We start from the raw sequence: 24,826 nt of genomic DNA on the forward strand, positions 1-24,826 counted from the left end.
TCACTGTGTCTTGTGGTTCACCCCCATCCTGTCTGTGAATTCCTTTAGAATAAGGCCAGAAGATTTCTAATCTTCTCTTTGTTCTTCAGTGTGAAACTGAGACCAAGTTGTAAGACAAATACAAGTTTCTTTCATGTTTGTAAGCAGTTCTAAGCAAGCTGATTGGCAAGAAATCCCCTGACTGATTTAAACCCAAACTTACTTTCTATAGCACAAAATTAAATGTTGTGCAGTTACTGTGAGAACTGTGGATATGTGTAGCTTTTTCATATTTGCCCTTGATGGGGGGGGATATTGTATCATCATATATGCGAGTGTTTTCCTGCAATAAGGACTTATTCTCAGAACACCAAGTAAATTTATCTCTATATTAAAAATATATATGTAATATATACATATTCAATTTAAAAAAATTACAGTATTATTTAGTAAATTACCTGTTCTATGGACCAAATGTAAAATATTTATAAATGAAGATGCATTATAAATGTCTATAAATGGTGTTATAATTAGAGCACGGCAGTATGTATGTTTCTAAGGATTTAGAGGAACAATAATAAAGGTTCTATGATATAGAGTTTAAGACTTGAAATTCTCTGGAGTGTGGGAACAATGGTTATTTCTTCGGTACAACAGCATATATAAATCTTTTTTTCTCCATTAGAAGAGATTTAGGCTTAAAGATTTAGGGAGATGGAATTGCAGTTGCCAAAGCTGAGGGAATTAATAAGTTGATATCAGCCTGCATGGCCATTGACTCCTGAAGACCCCGGAGACCTAGACAGGACTCTTTGATGCACAGATTTTCATTGGCTAGTTTTCAGAAGCAGGTTTCATGTAGTCTGTTTTAGCATGAAAGCTCTGCTGAAACCCGTCCAGCATCATACCATCCTCACTGACAGGGTGCCTGCATGGGAGGCCCATCGTTGGGCGACTGATCCGGCTTCCTGAGGACGAGGGGAAGAAGATCACTCACACTAGCCTGGTACCACCCTTTCTCTTCTGAGCAACGTGAAACCTAAGCCCACTGGTGCACAGTGAATCTTTATGGAAATAGACTGCCCCATTTCTGTTGTAGAGTAGTGGATAGAAACCGAGTGCTTGATAACCAACAGGACTTCTTGAGTTACACCCAAAAACCCAAGCCAAAAATTCACTACCACTGAGTGCCTTCAGATCCGTGGTGACCCTCCATCAGGTCCCAACAAGGTAAGTCTTTCCAGGAACTTCCAGGAGGAAGACTGCTCATCTTCCTCCCCTGGAGCAGCTGGTGGGTTGGAATGGTTGGCCTTTCCATTAGCAGACAAGCATGATGTGCACTACTCCACTGGGGCGGAGCAACATAAAAGTAAAGCAACCTCATTGCCATTCATTTGGGAATGACTCATAGCTGACTCTCCAGTGGCCTTTTGGTGAATCAGATGGCACAAGATTGTCCATCTCCCTCCCTCAGAGCCACCTACTGCTAGATTCAAACTGCCAGAAAGGTACAACCTTTGAGTTAGCAACACAGCTCCCTACAGATTGTGCCAACAGAGCTGCATAAGGGAGGCTAAATTTGACAGCTATTTTCTCTTTGCTAAAGACAATGTGGATAGCTAAAGAAAGACCTAAAACTAGGATAATAGAGATAGAGTTAACAACGTAGCAATTTTAAACTATCTTCTTTATAAAACTTGAACTCTGTAAGAAGCTGGGAAAATGTCCCATGGATGCTTGCATACGCTTTACACAAGTCCATCAGCTCTTGACACATGGCCACATTTTTAAAAATTAGTAAAGCTTCAGTCTGAAAAATATTATTGGAAAAGGGGATTAGACAGAATCTTCTGCAATAGTGAAAGAACGTGGGGAAAGTAGGGTCCAGAGGGAGAAAATGGGAGAGCAAAACAAAGCACACCCCAACCTGCTGAATTACTGGGTTACTGATGGTTGAGCAGGGCTTGCAAAGGAGTCTCCGAGGTGCTGTCCCAGCTTCACCAGAATTCTGAGCTGGGGAAAATCAGACCAGATTCCTAGCTTGTCAAGTCAGCCTCTCAGGGCCCCTTAGAAAGTGTACATACTCTGAGTCATCATCTTGAAAATCTTGAACTTGTGCTTGATAATACAATCTGATAGGATAGAGGGGCATGTGCATGAGCTGTGAAGATATGGGCACTGTCCCCACTGAAGATCTGTGCATCCTCTTTTCTACACAGCATTGTGTGGTGGTCTATAAACAGAAAGTGGTCCCTATGTGGTACAGTCAAGCACTAACTGAAGAGTAGAAGTTCCAGCCCACGCAAAGGCACTGTGGAGGAGATGCCTGACAATCTTAACAACAACAAAAGTCAGTTCTTGAAGAATGCGGTGAACCGCAGTTCTGCTTTGACACAGATGGGTCACCATGAGTTTGGGGGTCACCTTAAGAGCAATATTTTGGGGGAGTTTTTTGGTCACAGCATTCCATCACCCATCTTGTCTATAAGTTCAGTCACATTCAGAGTGAGCAATAGGTTGTGAACATGTTATATGTGTCTACATGGCACCCTCCTTGGAGTGAGTGGTGGATTTAAATCCCTGACCAGTGTGTTACACGCTATGCCATGAAGCAGGTGAGCCTTGCTCATAGCTTCACTGTGCTCACGCACAGAATAAGGAGGGGACGTGCGAAAGAGTGCAGGCAGCCCCAAGAGGCTGCACATTTCATGCAAACCAGAGCTTCCCTTGAATACAGAAAAAGTCTGTATGGCTTTCGAAAAAGCACCAACCTACCACAAGCTTTCCTGGTCACATTACTTCCCTTGCTTAGACTTACTCTGAAAATAATGATATGGAAGAGAAAGAAAGAGGGGTAACCCAGATTCCTTCTCTTTTCCATCCTTTCCTCATCAGTAAGCTAAGGGGAAAAAAGTGTTAGTAGAATATGCCCAGATGAAGAAGTATAGTAAGTCTCCAGGGTAAGAAAGGACCACTGTAAACGCTACTGTTGTAAACATTTTCTTTACAATATTTATGATAATGAACACACACACACACACACACACACACACACACACAACTTTGTGACACTCAGGAAAACATTGCATTAACTATTTAAGAGATTTTCTTAATAAGGAGAATGTAGTCCACATTTAAAGTTGGATCATGTTGTTAAGATGTGAGATTCTTTATCCCTGGTGCTGACAAAATCTAATCACATGGTGCAGGTTTGGATTGAAAGAGAATTTTATAAAGAAGTGTATCAGTGGAACCTGAGACCAGTAGAACTAACTGGATGGTGCCCACACAGTAGAAGGTCCTGGGCAGAGTGGAGAGAAATGTGGAAGAAGACGTTTAAAGTCCAGCACTACTGAACAGACAGAACAGGTGATGGTCACCCTTCAAGCCTGAGACAATGCAGCTGAGAGTGTGAACCACTGCACTACTCCATTGTAGTCAGCCTGAGGGAAAGCCCAGGGGATCCTGGGCTACAACCTCCAGGTGAGGGCACTGAGCGTCAGTGCATAGAGAGCTAGGACTGGCTGAGTCACCCCATGCCTTGGTGAGCACAAGGCTCATACTGTATCCAACCTGCTGCCCTTCAGAATGTCACAGCTTCTGCTTCTCCTCACCTTCCAAATCTGGGACAGTTAACTGCTTGAGAGGCATAGATGGTGACACTTTATCTCTCATACTTGGGGCATGTTGCTAGGAGGAGTTATTCCCTGGAAACAGACATCATGCTTTAAAAGGTCTCACATTTAGGTAATCTTAACAACATGTTGCAAAGACCCTCAACGAGATGGACTGACACAGTGACAGCAACAGTGGGCTCAGGTGTGTCAGGAGGTGTGAGGATGGCACAGAACAGCACAGGGTCCAGATTTGTTGTTCATGGGGCCACTATGAGTGTACTGGACTCAGTGACACCTAACAGCAACAATCCAGAACCAAGACAAGAAATGTATTATGTGCAATTTAGTATTAAGATTAAAATGTGGCCAGTACAGTGTGAACTTCTCTCTGTGAACTTGCCATCTCTCTCCTCACCACTACCACACATTACTGGAAACTGTTAAAAATTAAAGGGAATGCATGAATATTAACACATTAGGCATTAGTGAGATGCGACGGTCTAGCTTTGGCCACTTTGAATCAGATAATCATACGGTATACTATACCAGGAATGAAGAACATAGAGAGAATGTTGTTGCATTCATAGTCAAAAAGTCAATTTCAAGTTCTATCCTGAAATATAATGTTATAAGTGATAGGATAATATCCATACAAAGACTACCCATTAACGTGACTATTACTAAAATATATGCTCCTATATCTAGAGCCAAAGAGGAAGAAATTGAGAATTGTTACCAAATTTTGAAGTCTGAAATAGACTGAACATGCAATTAGTATTGGTGGCTAGAATGCAAAAGTAGGAAACAATGAAGAAGGAACAGTAGTTGGAAAATATGCTTGGTGTTAGAAATGAAGCTGGAAGTAGAATGATTGAGTTTTATATTTATGTATTCATTGCAAATACTTTTTAGAAAAGACAACTTTACATGTGGATTTTACCCAAAGGTTGCATGGGAATCAGATTGACTAAATTTGTGGAAGAAATCGTTGGAAAAGCTCAGTATTGACAGTCAAAAGTAGGCTGGGACAGACTGTAGATCATATCATCAATTACTCATAAGTAATTCAAATTTAATTAAGTTCAAATTGAGGCTGAAGAAAATGAAAAGAAGTCAACAGGAACAAAGATATGATCTTGAATCAATTCCATCTGAATTTAATGATCATATTTTTTTAGTACTTGCCTGCCTTTAATTGTTTTTGGTGAAACATTCTGCTAGGTCATGCAAACCTGGTATGGCCACTTGCTGTACAGAGGTAACTCATAGTTGCTGTGAAGCCAAACACTGTGACACTGATGAGTCAAATGTGGGAACGGTTACACATGGTGGACAGTGTTTGGTGAAGCTCCCCAATTAAAACAAGCTTGGAAGCAGGAGTAGCATCCACTTCCATTATAGCTTGCCTCTGGAAATCCAATGAATCTGGAGAAAGGATGAAGTTATACAGAAGGTGTCCAGGACTTTGGTTCATAGGGTCACTATGAGTTGCCTGTGACTCGACGGCACTTAACAACAATTAAAGTGTACAGAGATTTTGGATTTCCATTCATTCACTGTTGCACTTTTCTCCCTTCCAAACCTTCCCCCTCCCCCGCCCTGTTTGTTCTTCTCTTTGAAAAGTAAAAGAAAAAATTCTTTCATTGTTAGACAATCCCTCCCTTCAAGTCCACGCCATTATGTAGCCTTCGCTCTGGACTCCTGTCATGACAATAATACTTAATCATAAATCCCTTTTAAACAGTTCTCTCCCTCATCTGTTTCAATGCAGTACACAAAATTTATCCCATCTTTCTCAGTCTTCCCACAACCCCAATGTCAGTCCTGTTTTACAACAGTGGTACTATGCAGTATTTGTCCTTTAGTAACTGAGATATTCCACTCAGCATAATGTCCTGCAGGGTCACCCATTTTGTGTAATATTTCATGAGTCCCTTGTTTTTCAATGCAGTGTAGTACTCCATTGTGTGAATATACCACAGCTTCTCTATCCATTCCTTTGTTGATGAGTGCTTAGGTTGTTTCTAACTCTTTGCAATTGTGAATAAAGCAGCGATAAACATGGGTGTGCATATATCTGTTTGAATGGCAATTATGGTTTCTTCGGGGTATATTTCCAGTAGTGGAAGTGTTGGGTCAAATGGTATTTCTATTTGCAACTTTTTGAGAAAGCTCCATACTGCCTTCCATAGTGGTTGTACCATTTTACACTCCCACCAACAATTCCATTTTCTTTACAACCTTGTCACCATTTCTTGTTTGCTGTTCTGTTAAATTTTACTATTCTTACTGGGGTGAGATGGTATCTAATAGTTGTTTTTATTAGCATCTCTCTTAGAGCTAGGAATTTTGAATATTTCTTCATGTGTTTGTTTGCCATCTGAATGTATCCTTCGGTGAAGCATCTGTTCATATCCTGTTCCCATTTTTCAACTGGATTGTTTACCTTTATCTTGCTGTGGTGTTTGAATAGTTTATAAATACTAGGTTTAAGTCCCTTATCTGACATGTCATTACCAAATATTTGTTCACAGTCTGTAGCTTCCCTTTTTATTTACCCTGTTGGAGATTATTTTGGATGTGCATAGGGATTTTATTCTTAGAAGGTCCTATTCATTTATTTTTATCCTCTCTTGGTTGTAGATTTTTCAAGATGCTTGGAAGACTGTTTATGTTGTAGATTAGGGCTTTGAGAGTTCTTCCAAGCTATGCTCTAATGAAGTTTATAGTCCTTGGTTTTAGTCCTAGATCCATGATCCACTTTGAGTTGGTTTTTGTATATGGAGTGAGCTGTGGCTTTTGCTTGAGTTTTCTGCAGGTAGTTTTCCAATTTTGCCAACACCATTTGTTAAAAGGGCTGTCATTTCCCCTCTTCACTGATTTCATCTCCTTGTCAAAAATCAGTTGACCATAAGTAGATGGGCTGATTTCTGGATTCTCAATTCTATTCCATTGATCTATATGTCTGTCACTGTACCAGTACCACACTGTCTTGACCACCACGGCAGGGTAGTAGGATTGAAATCAGAGAGTGAGATGCCTCCTATCTTGTTTCTATTTTTAAGCAGTGTTTTGCTTATTTGGGGCTTCTTTCCATTCCAAATGAAAGTGGAGATTGCCTTTTCCATCTCGTTGAAGAATAGGATTGCTATTTGTATTGGAATTACCTTGGATGTGTAAATTGCCATTGGTAACATTGTCATTTTCACAATATAGAGTCTTCCTATCCATGAGCAAGAGATATTCTTCCACTTCTCAAGGTCTCTTTTTGTATCTTGTAGTAATATTTTGTAAATTTCTTTGAATATATCCTTTGCTCTTCTGGTTAGATTTACTCCCAAGTACTTAATCTTGTGATTAGCTATTGTGAGGGTATTGATTTCTGAGCTCCAGGTCTGTATTCTCTTTGTCACTGTAGAGAAATCCAACTAATATTTGTATGTTGATCTTGTATCCTGCCACTTTGCTGAGTTGGTCAACTATGTCCAATAGTTTTCTTGCTGAGTCTTTAGGGTTTTCTAAGTATGTTATCATATCTGCATAGAGAGATAATTTTACCTCCTGTTTGCTAATTTGGATATATCTTACTTCCTTCTCTTGTTTTATTGCTATTGCTAAGACTTAAAATACAATATTAAATAGTAGAGGTGATAGTGGGCATCCATATCTAGTTCTTATTCTTAAAGGGAATGCCTTTAATTTCTCTCCATTGATAACAATGTTGGCTCTTGGGTTTGCATATGTACTTTTTACTATGTTGAAGAAGCTGCCCTCTATTCCTATTTTGTTGAGTGTTTTAATCAGGAAAAGGTGTTGGATTTTGTCAAAGGCTTTTTCTGTATCAATTGATAGGATCATGTGGTTTTTGTTCTTTGCTTTGTTAATGTGATGCATTACATTGATTGTTTTTCTTATGTTGAACCATCTTTGCATACCTGTTTTGAATCCCATTTGGTCATGGTGAATTATTTATTTGATGTATCCGTGGATTCTATTTCCAGTATTTTATTCAGGATTTTTGCATCTATGTTTATAAGAGATATTAGCCTATAGTTTTCTATTTTGTTGTTGTCCTTTAATGTTTCAGATACTGTCAACATGATGGAGGGATACATGAACAGAGTTGAAGAGATGGAAAACAGAACCAGGGAAAGAGAGGATAGAATTGTCACGACTGATCTGCTAGAGCAAAAAGCAGAATCAAAAAGGAAGGAAAAAGAAGAAAACCTAAGAGTAATGTGGGACACCATCAAGAGAAATAACATGCACATCATCGGAATCTCAGAACAGAAAGAAGCAAGTAAAGGCACTGAAAAAGTTGTAGAAGAGTTACTAGAAGAAAACTTCTCAGGCATATGAAGAATGAGAGAATATGTATATTCAAGAAGCTGAGCAAACACCATATAGAATAGACTCCAAAAGGAAAACACCAAGGCATATCATAGTCAAATTTGCCAGAACTAAAGATAAGGAGAGCATTCTAAAAGCAGCAAGGGAGAAACAAAGAGTAACTTATAAGGAAGAGCAGATAAGATTAAGTGCCAATGTTTCAGCAGAAGCCATGCTAGCAAGAAGACAGTGGAACGACATATATTGACCACTCAAAGAGCACAACTGTCAACCAAGAATACTGTATCCAGTGAAATTGTACATCAAATGTGAAGGAAAGATCAAGATATTCCCAGAAAAACAGAATCAAAGGGAGTTTGTAAAAACAAGACCAGCATTACAGGAAACACTGAGAGATGTCCTTCTTATGGAAGTGCCACAGAAAGCAGGATGGACCAAAGTAACTAGCAATAACAACAAAAAGAACTCAACAAAATGATAGCAATAAGCAATAAAACATTGTCTCTCAATAATTACACTGAATGTGAATGGTTTAATTGCACCACTGAAGAGAAAAAGAATAGTAGATTGGGTAAAAACCAAAACCCATCAATATGTTGTCTACAAGAGACACCCCTGAATAATGAAGATAAAGAAAGACTAACAAATAAAAGGGTGGGGGGGAAAATATACCAAGCAAATGGAAACCAGAAAAAATGCAGGAATAATGATATTAATCTCTGATAAAATAAATTTCAATGCAATAACTGTCAGAAAGGACAAGGAAGGTCACTATATAATGCTTAAGGTGTCAATAGAACAAGAAGTCATAAAATAATAAATATCTATGCACCAAATGAAAGACCTGCAAAATATGTAAAACAAATATTAATAAAACTGAAAAAAGGAAATAGACAACACTACTACATTGCTTGAAAACTTCAATACACCACTCTAAAGAAAAGTTAGAACCACTAGGAAGGAAGTCAACAACAATACTGAAGAATTAAACCACACAATAAACCCACTCAACCTCATAGATATTTATAGGCTAATACACCCCAAAAAACCACAGTATACCTTCTTTTCCAATGTGTATGGAATGTTCTCCAGAATAGATCACATTTTAGGTCACAAGGCTAGAATCAATAAATTTAAAAACGTAGAAATAATACAAAACATCTTCTCAGACCAAACGCTAAAAATTAGAAATTAATAACAAGAGGCTAAAGGAGAAAAAAACCAAACAAACCATACATTTGGAAGCTAAACAATACTTTGCTTGAATACAACTGTGTACTAAAAGAAACAAAAAATTAAATTAAAAGTTTTCTTGAAACAAATGACAATGAAAACACCACTTACCAAAACCTCTGGGAAACAGCCAAAGCAGTAATCAGAGATCTTTTTATAACAATAGGCAAACACATCAAAAGGCAGGGGGAAATGACCGTTGAATCTCTAGCCCAACATCTCCAACAAATGAAAAAGAACAGCAAGAAAACCAGACATCCTCTAAAAACCCTGAAATTATAAATATTAGAGCAGAAATAAATGAAACATAAAACAGAAAAACATCTGAAACCATCAACAAAACTATGAGTTGGTTTTTTTGAAAAGGTCAATAAAATCAACAAACCACCAGCAAAACTAACAAAAGAAAAGAAGGAAAAGACACAAATAATATGAATAAGAGTTGAAATGGGCAACATCACAACAGAACCAACTAAAATAAAAAGGCTAACTTTAGAATACTATGAAAATGTGTACTCAAACAAATATGAAAACCTGGAGGAAATGGACAAATACTTAGAAATATTCAACCTACCTACACTGACACAAATCAAAATTGAACACCTGAACAGACCCATTACAAAAGAAGAAATTGAAAAGGTAATAAAATGACTTCCAGCCATAAAAAGCCCTCGACCAGATGGTTTTACAAGTGAATTTTATCAAACATTCAGAGAAGAACTGTCACCAATTCTACATAAACTATTTCAGAAAATAGGAAAAGATGGAATTCTCCAAGACTCACTCTATGAAGCAAACATATCCTTGATACCAAAGCTAGGAATGGCCATCTTAAGAATAGGTTTGAGACACTGAACACCAGTGATCGAAGACCAGATGAGTTGTTGGATGGTAATAGGGGTATCATCCATGAAGAAAGCAAAAAGTCATTACAAAAACAGAGGAAAGAGGGAAAAAAATGAAATGGATGTCAGAAAAGACTCTAAAGATTGCATTGGAGCATTGAGAAGCCAAATCTAAAGGAAAACATGTTGAAGTTGAGCAGCCTAGGAGGACAAAACAAAGTATTTTAATGGAATGTGCAGAGAGCTGGAATTGGACAATAAAAAGGTAAGAACTTGCTTTGCCTTTCTCAAGCTGAAAGAACTGAAAAATAAATTTAAGCATCATATCATAATACTGAAAGATGCTATGGGTAATATATAGAATTACCTAGAAAGCATCAAAAGAAGTTGAAGGGAATACACTGTCACTGTACCAGAAAGAATTGATTGACACTGAAAAATATGAGCAGGAGCCAATGGTAATGAAGAAGGAAGTAGAAGCTGCACTAAAGGCATTGGTAAAAAAAAAAAATAAGGCCCCAGAAATTGATGGGATACCATTGACTTGTTTCAATTAACAGATGCAGTCTTGGATGCACTCACCAGTCTATGCCAGGAAATTTGGACGATGGCTGTCTGGCCAATGGATTAAATGAGGTTTATATTTGTTCCTATTCCCAAAAAGGGTTGAATGTGGAAATTATCAAACAATATCCTTGATATCACACGCTAGGAAAATACTGCTGAAGATCATTCAAAGATGGCTAGAACAGTACATAGATAGGGAACTGCCAGAGGTTCAAGCAGGATTAAAGAGAGGCCATAGCACCAGGGATGTCAGATGGAACCTGGCTGAAAGCAAGGAATACCAGAAGAATGCCTATTGTGCTTTAATGATTATGCAAAGGCATTTGACTCTGTGGATCATGACAAGTTGTGGTAGACACTGAGAAGAATGGGAATCCCAGAGCACTTGATTTTGCTCACGAGGAACCGATACTTGGAGCAGGAGGCTGCTGTGTGAACAGAACGGGGGAGCACTGCATGGTTTGGAATTGGGAAGAGAGTACACCAAGATTGTATTCTCTCTATACCTATTCAATCTGTATGTAGAGCAAATTATTCAAGATGCTAGACTCTATGAGGAGTAATATGGCATCAGAATTGGGGGGAGACTTATTAATAACCTGTGTTATGCAGATTAAGTGAGGAGGACTTGAAGCACTTGTTACAGAAGATCAAGGAATGCAGCCTTTGGTGTGGATTGCATCTCAATGTCAGGAAAACGAAGATCCTTACCACTGGACAGATGGGCAGCTTCATGATGGATGGTAAGGAGATTGAAACTGTCAACAACTTCATCTTATTTGGATCCACAATTAATGTCTTTCGTAAAAGCAGTCAGGGAATAAGGAGATGTACTGCACTGAGAAAATCTGCAGTTAGAGACCTTTCCAAAGTATTGAGGAGTGATGATGTCAGTTTGACAACTAAGGTGCATCTGACTCTGGCCATAGTTTATCTGATTACTATCATCTATGCATCTGAGATCTGGACAATGAATAAGGATGATAGAAAAATAATTGACACCTTTGGTCTGTGGTATTGGAGAAGAGCACTGAACATCTCTCGGACGGCAAAGAGAACAGATATATCTTAGAGAGGGTGAAGCCGGAGTGCTCTTTGGAGGCAAGAATGATGAAGCTTCACCTCACATACTTTAGACTTGTTGCTATGATGTTGGGAAGGGTGGAGGGTCAGCAAGGGAGAGGAAGACCCTCATCCAGGTGGATTGATACAGTACAGTGCCTGCAGCAATGGGCTTGAGTGTGTCAGATATTGTGAGGATGGCACAGAATTGAACAGGGTCCAGATCTTTTGTTCATAGGATCACTATGAGTCATGCTCAACTCGACAGTACCTAAAAACAACAACAAGAAGGGGACACACAGATAGACATATTAACTGAGCAGGTATGGGGATTTGGATAGGGAGCTACTCAGGAAATATGCATAGGTGTGAAAAAGAATGTTTCTAGATATGTATTTGTATGTGTTGCAAATAAATCATTAGTATAGTAGCACATACAAAGTCCAAAGTTATGAATGCTTCTTGGCTTAGCCAAGCATATTGCGGGAGTTAGTCCTTGGGTTTGGAGGCTCAGAGCCTGCATACACAAAGACCGTCTTCTACATCCCAGTCTTGTGAGGAGCTACTGGTGTCCTACCAGCCCATGAGCAGCCTTCTGACGTGCCGCTATGTGTCTCTTTCCAACACCATTAAGAAGAGTGAAGAAGGTCAGACTCATTGAAAGAATTATTCCAAAGGATTAGTGGACCACGTGAACCCCAGCCTTCTCCACATCTGAAGGCCAGAAAAATTAGATAATGCCTGGCTGGCTCTGCCAACCAGTCTGGAAATGACCATATTAAGAGGGACTGTCCAGGCCTAACAAGTGTGGTACAGAACTCCAAATAATAAAAAAGGTCAGCATTTTTATCTCATAGAGACTTCTGTTTGAACTAGGATCCAGTCAAGTATCATACAAAATGTTTCTGAATACCTCTTACTTGAAAAGCAGTTTCTTAGTAGTGCAAATAGTTAACACGTCCAGCTGCTAACCAAAAAGTAGATGGTTTGAGTACATCCAAAGGTGCCTGGAAATAAAGGCTTGATGAGTTTTCTTCCAAGAAGTCAATCACTTGAAACCCTTGTCAATGCTGATACACGTGGGGTCACCAGGAGATAGAATCCTCCCATCAGTATCCCAGCTGTTTAAGAGGGAAAGGGAACTGTCAGCCAAACAGTGATGAGAAAGATAAGACTCCCAAGCTCTTACACTGATTGGATCTCAGAAAAGATCATGTTTCTTCTTGAGGAAACCAGACAAAGGTTTGGGAAGTATTGTCCTGGTTGGGGTGCCCAACTGCTCGTCCTGTACCTCCTTTGCTGTTGCTTCTCTTCCTCACCCCCTTCCACAGCTGCAGGAAACCCTCCTGACCTTCTTCTTTGAACCACTAGTACTCTAAGAACATACTTTAAAAAATATGTTGTTGTTGTAATTATTTTTGGTGTCATCCAGCTCAGTAAGACCCATAGAGACCCCATGAATAAAGAATCTGAACCCTGTTCTATCTTGTGACATCCTCATAATCTCTGACACATCAAGCTCATTGCTGCAGGCACTGTAGAAATCCATGTCATTGAGAGTCTTCTCTTTCTCTAACCCTCTACCTGTCCAAGCATGATATCTCTCTCCAAGGAATATCTTCTCCTAATAACATGATCAAGGTATGTGAGATGAAGATTTTTCATTGTTGCCTACAAGGAGCCCTGTGGCTTCCCCCTCTCCAAGATCTATCTGTCTGTTCTTTTGGCAGTCCATGGAATATTCAGTGCTCTTCTCCAACACCACAAATCAAAGGCAGCAATTCTTCTGTCATCCTTATTTATTACTCAGTTCTCAGATGCATAGCAAATGATTGAAAAGACCAGACCTGAATCAGGTGCATCTTACTCCTCTAAATAAGTCCTCACTCAAGAACTCCACTGTTGTCATTTTTATATCACTCTCCATGACTTTACACTAAGAGGAAACATTGAACCGGGTTGATTACTCAAGGTTGTGAAGACTCTCAAGGGTCCTCTGGTTCTATTTGAAATTTTGTTTATAGATAAACTTTTTGCAACAGAAAAGTACATTCAAATTGCCTGGGGGTCTCATCAAAATGCAGATTTTGATTCAGTGGGTCAAGAGTCTGCAAGCTTATTTCTTCAAAATACTCTCTGAGATCTTTCCATTCCCTAAGATAGTAGACCAAACAACCCCACAATAAACCCCACTCTATTGCCAGCATCCTTCTAGTATTTTCTGCTTTCTGCCAAAGTTCATCACATCAGCAATATCCCTAGTGCTGTGACACCTTCTAACTCAAGTTTGACTTTATGGCATTTCTTTGCCAATGTGTTCCAGTGGTCATTGGATAATATGAATGATATTTTTCAGTACTTTCTGCACCTTGGATCACCTTTCTTGGGAATGGGAGTAAATATGAATCTCTTCCAGTTAGTTGGTCAGGTAGATGTCATCCAAATTTCCTGGTACAGACTGGTGATCTTGCTTGCAACAAATTATGTTTAACATGGAGAATCCCAGAACTCTCAGTTCATGTGAAACCTAGACCTAGACCAAGAGGTGATCAAAGCAAAATCAAGGAGGATGTGCATTGAGACCTTATCCATTATCCATACTTGTTCAATCTATAAGTAAAGCAAATCATTCAAGAAACTGAACTCCATGAAGAGGGACGTGACATCAGGATTGGAAAAAGACTCATCAACAACATGTGTTATGCACATGATACAACCTTGTTCGTCGATAGTGAAGAGGACTTGGAAAACATGCTGCAGAAGATCAAAGATTGCAGCCCTCAATATAGATTACATCTCAACATCAAGAAGAAAAAAACCCTCGCACACCACTGGGCCAATGGGTAATACTATGATAAGTGGAGAAAAGACTGAAGTTGTCAATAATTCTGTCTTGCACTCTTGGTACCAGCAGTCAAGAGATTAGAAGAGGTATTATACTGGGAACATCCACAGTTAAGGACCTCTCCAAAGTTTTAAGGTGCATTGAAGTTGGTTTAAGACTAAGATGTGCCTGTTTTAAGCCATGGTCTTTTTAATTCTTGCTATGCATCTGAATGTTGGATTATGCCAATGGATGACAGAAAAGAATTAATGCCTTTGAACTGTGATGATGGAGAGCAATACTTAACTATTCATGAACTGCTAAGAGACCAAACATCTTTGGGAGGAAATGCCACCAGGGTGCTCCTTGGAAGCAAAGATGGTGAAGCTTCATCTCACATACTTTGGGTATGTCATTAGTAGGGGTGAGTCTTTGGAAAAGGACATCGTATCTGGAAATGTCAACAAAAGAGAAGACCCTGAGGGATGTGGATTGACACACTGACTATAACAATGAGCTCAAGTAGTGAGGATTACACAGGGTAGAACAGGGTTCAGAGATGTTGTTTATAGGGTTGCTATGAGTTATACTCAACTCAAGGGTAGCTAACAATAACAACACTGCCCCAAAAAGTGGATTCAGATGCTTAGCAATTTTCCATCGGGTTTATAAGACTGTAAATCTTAATGGGAGGAGACTTCCCATCTTACTCTATCAGAGCCACAGTTGGATTCAACCTCCGAGAGACATACAACATTTAGGCAGCAGCACAGCACACTAAGGGCATGCCTCCAAATCTCCTTGTTAGATAAAAAGTCAAACTCAAACTCTCGTAAGGGTAAAAGAGACTTTGTTAACTCATAAAAACAAATCAGTTCTGACTTCAGGCACAGCTGGATCTAAACATGAGGCATTTTTCTCCCTTCTGGCTCCAAACTCAGACTGGCTCCACCTTTAATGAATGGTCAAGGCAGCTTCCAGGAGATCTGAGCCTACAGTTGTTGACTGCCTTCCAGTTGAGCATGACTCATAGTGATCCTAAAGCCCCTCTACAACTATCGACATTTTTCAAAGTTCATAGTTTCCAGAGGCATGTTGTTTAGGAAATGGATGCCACTCCTGCTTCCAATATAGCCTACTAGATCTGTCAGTTACAATCCAAGGCAGCTTCTTGTTCCAAATGCTTCCAACACATGTTCTGAGAGTAGATCATTGGACTGACAGAGGTCACATACCAATCTCCTATCTGATCAGGGTAGTTAGAAGAATGGAATATGTAGAAGGCCAGGCCTGGACCATCTGGCCATTGCTCAAGGCAGAGGGATGCACCAGTTGCACCCAAGCACAGAGACTAAGAATTGGATGACTAGTAGGATCCCAAAAGAGAAAAATAATAAAAAAACACCGGGGAAACAAAAGCAGCAAAGGGACACCAGAGCAAACCTCCCTACCATTTCTCCTAGATTCTATGGGGCAGGCTCCTCCCTACCATTCAGATCTCTCATCATGCCACCTCCTTTGACCATCCCAGTCAAAATAAGACCCTCTTTGTCTTTATTTTTGTTTTTCTTATAAGACCCTAGTGCTTTCTTTTTCTTCTTCTTAGCACTTAAACACAAACCAGGGTCTTCCAAATTGTCTCATATGCATGCAAAAGGGGTGATTAAAAAGAAAGACCAAAGAAGAAATACTGCATTTGAATTGGGAGGTTAAATATATTATGCATTGCCAGAAGAATGAACCAGTCTGTTTCAGAGGAAGTACAGCCAGAATGTTTCTTAGAAGGGAAGATGGTGAAGCACAGACTAGCTTACTTTGGTCACATATCACCAAAAAAAGGGGCAGACTCTCGTTGAGAGGGATTGACACAATCTACAACAGTTGCCTCACACATAGCAACAACTATGAGAATGGCACAGTACCAGACAATCTTTCATTCTGTTAGACATTTGGTCACATAATTGTGATGATGCACAAACTAGTTTGATAGCTTCTAACAACATTAGCATTTACATTTTTATTCATTTATTGTCTGTCTTTCCCACTATAAACAAAGTTCCAAGAGTACAGGGATTTGTCTTCCCCTAGTTCACCACTACATCCCAAGTGCCTAGAACTATGCTTGACACATAGCGAAAACTCAGCAAATACTTGTTGGGTGCATGGATAGATGTATATCCAGCTGGAGAGTGCCAGTGTGATTAATACTAGCTAAGGATCCTGATCTGAGATTCAATCAGCCTTCAGTCTGAGTTCAGGTTCTGCCTCTCACTCTCTGTGTGACAGCACTTAAATTTCTTTATGTCTCTGTTTCTTCAGAAAGACTTATGTAATATGAAATAAGTTAAAACAAGCAAAATGTCAGACCTCAAATGAGGACTCAAAACGCAACAGGAATATTAGGTGTTATTACCACAACAGTTCCCAGAGATGCCATGGAAAGAGCCTCTTCCTCCAGGGCCCAACACCAAAAGTCTGTGTTTTGAAGGATTTTGTCTACCAAATCTTCATTTGATAATTAGGATGTTCCTTCGATTTTATTAATCAGATGTGCCTACTAATTACAGCTCTGACTGTCATGAGGTAAACAGGGTGATGGCACTGAGCTGATACAATTCCAGGCAAAAACAAAAAAGTGAGGCATTTCAGGCAACAACTGTACCCTATGGAGAGTAATTTCTGTCGGCAGCAGGTCTTCATTAACATAAAGATCCAGGATGCTGGTCTCTCCAGAGATCCTCAGAAGCCCAGGGACCCAGGAATTTCATTAGCTCACAAACTATTCGACTGCAAATTGTTCAGCTTATGTCACTGCTCTTGAAAATCAAAGCAATGAAAATGTTTTCAGGTACAGAAATCTTTCAGTCCAGGTTAGTTACTGAGTGAATTTCCTAGGATTGATGTAACAAAATACCAGTAGGTGACTTTAATTAAACCACAGAAGTTTCTTCCCTTCCGCCCACCAGAAGTCCAAGTTCAGCACATTGTCAGGCCGTGCTCCCTGAAAAGGCTCAGGATGGTCTTCTCTCATTTCTCCAGCTCCTGGTAGCATCAGGCCTCCCTTCCCTGGAAGCTGCAGCCTAATTCTATAGTCATAAGGCTGCCTTTCTGTGATTTCTCTTTATAGAGGACAGCACTCAGATTGGACTGAGATCTACTATACTCCAATAAAACCTCCTGGGAACCTAACTAATAGCACCTTCAAAGACCTGCCCAGACAAGGCCATGTTCAAAGGTTTGGCACACAACATCTATTCAGGGAATGCAATTCGGCTCAAAATAGCCTCAAAATAGCTGCCACAATTCTTGACGAAGTGGAGGGCTGGGAGGTGGTGTGAGATAATGGAAATGACTTCCACTTCAGTCTTGAAGTTCAAATTTTGTCCATATATATCCTCATCATAACTGATGAGAATAATCATGTAGTAGTATACTATGCTGGGAATGAAAAACAGAAGAAGAATGGTGTAACATTCATAGTCAAAAAGTCAAATTCAGGTTCTATCCTGAAGTACAATATTATGAGCAATAGAATATTATACTCATGCATAAAAAGGAAGACCCATTAATGTGACTATTATTCAAATATATTCTCATACATCTAGAGCCAAAGGATAAGAAATTGAAAATTTTTATCAAATTTTGCAGTCTGAAATTCACCAAATATGCAATCAAGATATGTTAATGATAAGCTAGAATGCAAAAGTTGGAAACATTGAAGAAGAGATGTTGTTGTTGTTGTTGTTATGTGCCATACAGGCTTGGTGATAGAAATGAGGCTGAGACTTGGATGATAGAATTTTGTATTTTCAGTGATGTATTCATTGCAAATACTTTTTAAAAAGATACAAACAGCAACTTTACACATGGACCTCAAGTAATGGGCTACGCAGGAATCTGATTGGCTACATCTGTGGAAGGAATCATTGGAGAAGCTCAATATTGGCAGTCAAAACTAGGCCAGGGGCAGACTGTAGGTCAGACCATCAATTACTCATGTGTAAATTTAAATTGAGGCTGAAGGAAATGAAAATATGCCCACAAAAACAAGTTACACTCTTGGCTTTATTCCATCCGAATTTTAATATCATCTTAAGAATAGATTTGAAGCATTGAACACCAGTGACCAAAGACCAGAATAGTTGTGGGATTATATCAAGATTATCATCCATAAAGAAAGCGGTCATTATAAAGAGAGGGGAGAAAGAATAAAACAGAAATGGATGTCAGAAGAGACTCTGAAAATTGCATTAGAGTGTCAACAAGCCAAAACAAAGGGAAAATATATAGAAGTACAAGAGCTGAAAGAAGATTTCAAAGGGCAGCTTGAGAAGACAAAGCAAAGTACTATAATGAAATGTGCAGAGACCTGTATTGGAGAATAAAAAAGGGAAGAATTTGCTCTGCATTTCTGAAACTGAGAGAACTGAAAAATAAATTTAAGCTTCATGTCACAATATTGAAAGGTACTATTGGCAATATATTGAATGACCCAGAAAGCATCAAAAGAAGATGGAGGGAATATATAGAATCACTACCAGAAAGAACTGACTGACAATGAAAAATTTCAAGAAGTTCCAAATGAACAGGAGCCAATGATAATGAAGGAGAAGTTGAGGATGTACTGAAGAAGGCATTGGCAAAAATAAAAATAAGACCCCAGAAATCGATAGGATATCAATTTACTTGTTTTAATTAACAGATACTACCCTGTATGTACTCACCAGTCTATACCAGGAAATTTGGAGTACAGCTGTCTGACCAACCGATTGGAAGAAGTTTTGTTCCCATTCCCAAGAAAGATGATCCAACTGAATGTGGAAACTATAGAACAATATCATTTATAGCACATGCAAACAAAATACTGCTGAAGATCAATAAAATACAGCTGGAACAGTGCTTAGATAGGGAACTTCCAGAAGTCTCCATGGCACCAGAGATAGCATTGCTGTTGTCAGATGGATCCTGGCTGATAGAAGAAAATACCAGGAAAAAAGTGTCTGTTTTATTGACTATGCAAAGGCATTTGACTGTGGAACATAAGAAGTTATGGCTAACAATGAGAAGAATGAGAATCCCAGAGCACTTAACTGTGCTTATGCGAAACATACACCTGGACCAGGAGGCTATCCTGTGAACAGTGCAAGGGAATACTACATGGTTTAAAATTAAGAAAGGAGCGCATCAGGATGTATTCTCTCTATATATTTATTCATTCTGTATGCTGAGCAAATTATTCAAGAAGCTGGACTCTGAAGAGGAATTTGGCATCAAGGTCACAGGGAGATTCATCAATAACCTGTGTTATTCAGATGGTACAACATTTTTTAAATTTACTATTTATTAAATACAAAATTATTATCATGAAATATATCTCTATCTTCTAGAAGGTTAAAATATTTTCAAGGGAACGATATTCATACAATATTTTTTCATGAACAACAAAAAGTTATAAATAGAAGAGCAAGTCACATTAGTTCACTTGATTTCACACAATAGCTTGATCTAAAGTTAAATGAGCTGTGAATTTAACAAAGACTAAAGATGCTCTTGAGAAAAGATTACCATGGGCTAGAGTAAAGAAAGCCTAATGGGACAAGTGATTAATGCAGTATTTGATGATAAATGTTATTTTGAGGATGTTACTGAAACCATCTTCTCTATTTTTTTGGCATGCTCTGCAAACCTCTCTTCTATCTCCATTATACTTTACATCACATTCAAATTAACACTTATTATTTAACAACAATTGATGATGATAATGCTACTGTATGCTAACCTTATTCAATTGTTCATCATTTACCAATTGTGTGTTTGGCAGCTACAATGTACAATACACTGAGTGCTGATTCCACACAAGTTACTAAACAGTTATAATCCATTCTCTAAAGAAGTCCATATTCTGGTGAATGACATATTCAACATTAAAAATACCTAACAGTCTGTAAATTTTATTTCACCCAATTGGTAAAAGTTTTTGAAGCAAACAGGTACTTAGTTTTTACCATTTTTCAAGTTTGTTTTCAGTTGGGCATTTCTGGCTTTATTTGCAAGCCTATTTGTACCATAGGCAAGGGCGTCTAGGTTTGGGGTTTTTTTTAATGGTACATAAATTCTTCTAAGTGGTATATGTCCACTGGTCTGTCCATTTGTACAGAGGTAACTGCTGTGATGCTAAACACTCTGACACTGATGTGTCAAATGTAATAATGGTTACCCATGGTGGACAATGTTTGGTGGAGCTCCCTGATTAAAATAAGCTTGGAAGCAGAAGTGACATCCATTTCCGAAACAGCTTACCTCCAGAAACTCTATGAACTTGGAGAAACAATGAAAATTATACAAATGTTCAGGTCTTTCATTCATAGGGTCACTATGAGTCATCTACGACTTGATGGCACTCACTTAGCAACAATAATAACAACAGCAAAAACAAAATTTTTTATGGTACACTTATTTTGTGATTTTTATGAAAATTTACAGAGAAGTTGGATTTTTCCTTTATTCATTGTTGTATCATTTTTCTCCCTACCCCCCAGTTCACTTTAAAAAAAATTCATTCATTGTTTCTTCATTTCCTTCCTCCCACCCAACTTCTTCCAGTCCACTTTGCTATACATCTCAATTCTGGACTGTTGTCATACAAATAATGCCTAATTAAAAAAACCCACACACAACAACAACAAACCAAATAATGTCTAATCATATATTCCTTTCAAACATTTCTTTCCTTTATCTGTTCCAATGCAGTTCTCATTTTCTTAGTTTTCTCTTAACCTCCATGTCAGTCTTGTTGTATAACCGTAGTGTTATGCAGTATTTGTCCTTTGGTGACTGAGATACTTCACTCAGTATAATGTCCTCCAGGGTCACCCATATAGTGTAATTTTTCATGGGTTCCTTGTTTTTCAGTGCTGCATAGTATTTCGTTATATTAATAGACCATAGTTTTCCTATCCATTCATTTGTTGATGGGTCCTTGGGTTGTTTCTATTCTTTGCTATTGAGAATAACACAGCAATAAGCATGTATATGCATATATCTGTTTGGGTGGCAGCTCTGGCTTCCTTAGGGTATATTCCCAGTAGTGGAATTGCTGGGTGAAATGGTATTTTCTTTTTCACATTTTTGAGAAAGCACCATACCACCTTCCATAGTGGTTGCACCGTTCTATTCTCTCACCAGGGTTCCAATCTCTCCACAACCTTGCCAGCATTCACTGTTTGCTTCTCTGTTGAACTTTGATACTGTTACTGGGGTGAGATGATATCTCATAATTGTTTCTATTTTTATCTTTCTGAAAGAAATGTTTCTGAAACATTTCTTCCTGTATTTGTTTGTCATCTGACTGTCTTCTTTGGTGAAGGGAACTATTCATACTCTGTGCCCATTTTACAATTGGGTTGTTTACCTTTTTCTTATTGAGATGACATAACCTTGCTTGCTGAAAGTGAGGAGGAAATGAAGATCTTGTTGCAGAAAATCAAAGAATTTAGCCTTTAATATAGATGGCATCTCAATGTCAAGAAAGCAAAGATTCATACCACTGGACTAATAGACAAAATAATGATAGATGGAGTAAAGATTGAAATTGTCAACAACTTTATCTTACTTGTATCCACAATTAACACCCTTGGTACCAGCAGTCAGGAAATCAGGGGATGTATGAAAATATTCAGTCAGGGACTTATCCAAATTATTGAGGAGTAATGATGTTAGTTTGAGGACTAAGATGCATCTGACTGAGATTATAGTCTTTCTGATCACTTACTGTGCATCTGACAACTGGATAATGCATGACAGAAGAATTGATGCTTTTGAGCTGTGATGTTGGAGAAGATTGCTGAACATTCCATCGACTATCCAAAGAACAAACAAATATGTCTTGCGGAGGGTGCAGCCAGAGTGCTCTTTGAAGGAAAAGAAGATGAGAATTTACGTCACATACTTTGGGCATGTTGCTAGGAGGGGTTATTCCCTGGAGAGGGACATGATGCTCAGAGAGGTAGAGGGTGAATAAAGGACAGGAAGGCGCTTGACCAGGTGGATTGACACAGTGACTAATGTGTCAGAAAGTGTGAAGAAGGCACAGGAAATTACAGGATTCAGATTGTTGTTCATAGGGTCACTATGGGTCATACTCGACTCGATGACACCTACAGTAACGTACTCATCATCTTCAGTTGTGTCATCTGTATAATGCTAGTTATTGAATGACCTTCTTCCAATCTCATTCCTCATTCTTCTTTGTAGAGTCCAACTTCTCAAATAATGTCCTTATCAAACAAATTGAATAAGTATGGAGAGACTACAACCCTGATGCACTCCTTGTTCCCTTGCTCTGTTCACACAACAGACTCCTGATCTAGGTGTAAGTTTCACATGAACACAATTCAGTGCTCTGGGTTCTTTCTCTTCTCAGTGTTAGCCATAACTTGTTATGATCCACACAGTCAAATGCCTTTGCATAGTCAACATAGCATAAATAGACATTCTTCTGGTATTCTTTCAGCTAGGATCAATCTGACATCAGCAGTGATACCCCTGGTGTCGTGGCCTCTTCTAAATACTGCTTGAAATCCCTATACAAATACAAAATTCATTTTTCAAAGAGATAGAAAAGGCAATTGACAAATTTATTTGGAGAGGAAAGAGACCTCAAATAAGCACTTTTGAAAAACAAGAATGAAGTGGGAGGCATAGCATTCCCTGATCTCAAAACCTACCACACAGCTGTAATAGCCAAAATAGCATCGTACTGTACAATGATAGGCACACAGACCAGTGGAATAGTATAAAAACCCCAGACATTAATCCATCTACCTATGGTCAACTGATATTGGACAAGGAGACAAAATTTATCAAATGGGGAAAAAAGAACCTCTTCAATAAATGGTGCTGCTAAAACTGTATCTACAGAAAGCTGAAGCAGGATGCACATCTCTCACCATAAACAAAAATCAACTCAAAGCAAATCGGAGAAATAGGAGGAAAGCTCAAAACCATAAAAATCATAAGAGACAAAATCAGATCAATCTTAGAAAGCCTAGTTCATGGTACAGAATGGATAACAAATACAGCCAGAAATACACAACCAGGAGAGGATATAACTGCTGAATGGGGCTTTCTAAAGGTTAAAATCCTTGCACACATCAAAAGCATTATCCAAGAGAGTAAAAAGAAAACCTATTGACTGAGAAAAAATGTTTGGCAATGTCATCTCAGACAAGGGTCTCATAACAAAATTTACAGAATCCTATGGGACCTCTATAAGAAAGAGACTGGTAACTCAAGCACAAAATGAGCAAAAGACATGGAAAGACATTTCACAGAGGAAGATATTCAGATGGTCAGCAAACACATGAAAATCATGCTTACAATCACTGGTAATGAGAGACATATAAATCAAAACCACAATGAGATACCATCTCACCCTAGTAGTAGTGGTAAAGTTTAACAGGACAGCAAATAATAAATGTTGGAAAGGATGTGGCAAGGTAGGAACTCTTCTACACCGTTGGTGGGAAGGTGTGCCTGATACAGTCCATGGTCTTTGCAATCACTTGTTATGCATCAGAAGCTGGACAATGACTAGGGATGATAGAAGGAGAGTTGATGTCTTTGAGCTCTGGTGCTGGAGAATAGTATTGAATATACCATGGACTGCTAGGAAAACAAACAAGTTCATCCTCTAGAGAGGATGAAGCCAGGCTGCTCCTTGGAGGCAAGAATTCTGAAGCTCTCTCTGACATACTTTGGACATGTTTCAAGGTGGGATCACTCCTTAGAGAGGGACGTCATGCTTGGGAGGGTGGAGAGACAGCTCAGGAGAGGAAGACCCTCGATGAGATGGATTGATTCCATCATTAGGTAATAGGAATAGGCGTGTTGGAGACAATAGGATTGGCAAGGGATAGAGCAGGGTTTAGGGCTGTTGTACATAGAGTCGCTATGAGCCGCAAGTGACTTGATGGCACATTACAACAACAACCACCACCACCACTCTGGAAAGCAGTTTGGTCTTTTCTCAAAAATATGAACATAGAAATTCCATATGACCCAGCTATTCCACTGGTTGGAGTATATCCCGAGAAAATTAGAACTGAGACACAGATGGAGATTTATAGTCCAGTGTTCTTAGCAGGATCATTCATTCACTATTGCAAGAACATGGAAACAGCCCAAATGTCTAATAACAATTGAATGAATTGAGAAATTGTGGTACAGTCACAAGATGGAATACTACACAGCATGCAGGATGGTTCAACATAAGGAAAACAATCAATGTAATTCATCACATCAACAAGGCAAAGAACAAGAACCATATGGTCCTATCAATTGATGCAGAA

At 38.8% G+C, this 24,826-nt stretch overlaps 1 pseudogene; it reads right to left on the reverse strand.

Annotated features, from left to right (window-relative positions):
- Window positions 1-892: 892 nt before the first annotated feature.
- LOC102846767 overlaps window positions 893-24,826 on the reverse strand; it is a 57,056-nt pseudogene continuing 33,122 nt past the window's right edge.

This window comes from Elephantulus edwardii, unplaced genomic scaffold (genome assembly GCF_000299155.1).
Source record: "Elephantulus edwardii isolate Elephantulus edwardi_28Jun2011 unplaced genomic scaffold, EleEdw1.0 scaffold00288, whole genome shotgun sequence".
Taxonomy (NCBI): domain Eukaryota; kingdom Metazoa; phylum Chordata; class Mammalia; order Macroscelidea; family Macroscelididae; genus Elephantulus; species Elephantulus edwardii.